The following is a 276-nucleotide window of genomic DNA, read 5'->3' on the forward strand; positions in this document are numbered from 1 at the left end:
CCTCATGGTAATATAAAACTGAATTTTTTGAAACTTGTTTGTACTTGTAATTTATGTAATTCTATACATTTAAATTATCCAAAGTTGGCAATTAATCACACTACTTTAAATTTTGTGGTTAGATTATGTTTATGTTCAAAAGTACTAAGTTTAAATATCATTATGTGTTACCTCAATGGTTATTTTTTAATGTGTTCAATTCCCTTTTCCTTTAAAAACCGAACAGCAACTGATTTATGAATTGAAATAGTGACCAGCTCAACTCCAAAGTTATGC

Source organism: Artibeus jamaicensis, unplaced genomic scaffold (assembly GCF_021234435.1).
Source record: "Artibeus jamaicensis isolate MK-2021 breed Jamaican fruit bat unplaced genomic scaffold, CSHL_Jam_final contig_558, whole genome shotgun sequence".
In the NCBI taxonomy this organism is placed as follows: domain Eukaryota; kingdom Metazoa; phylum Chordata; class Mammalia; order Chiroptera; family Phyllostomidae; genus Artibeus; species Artibeus jamaicensis.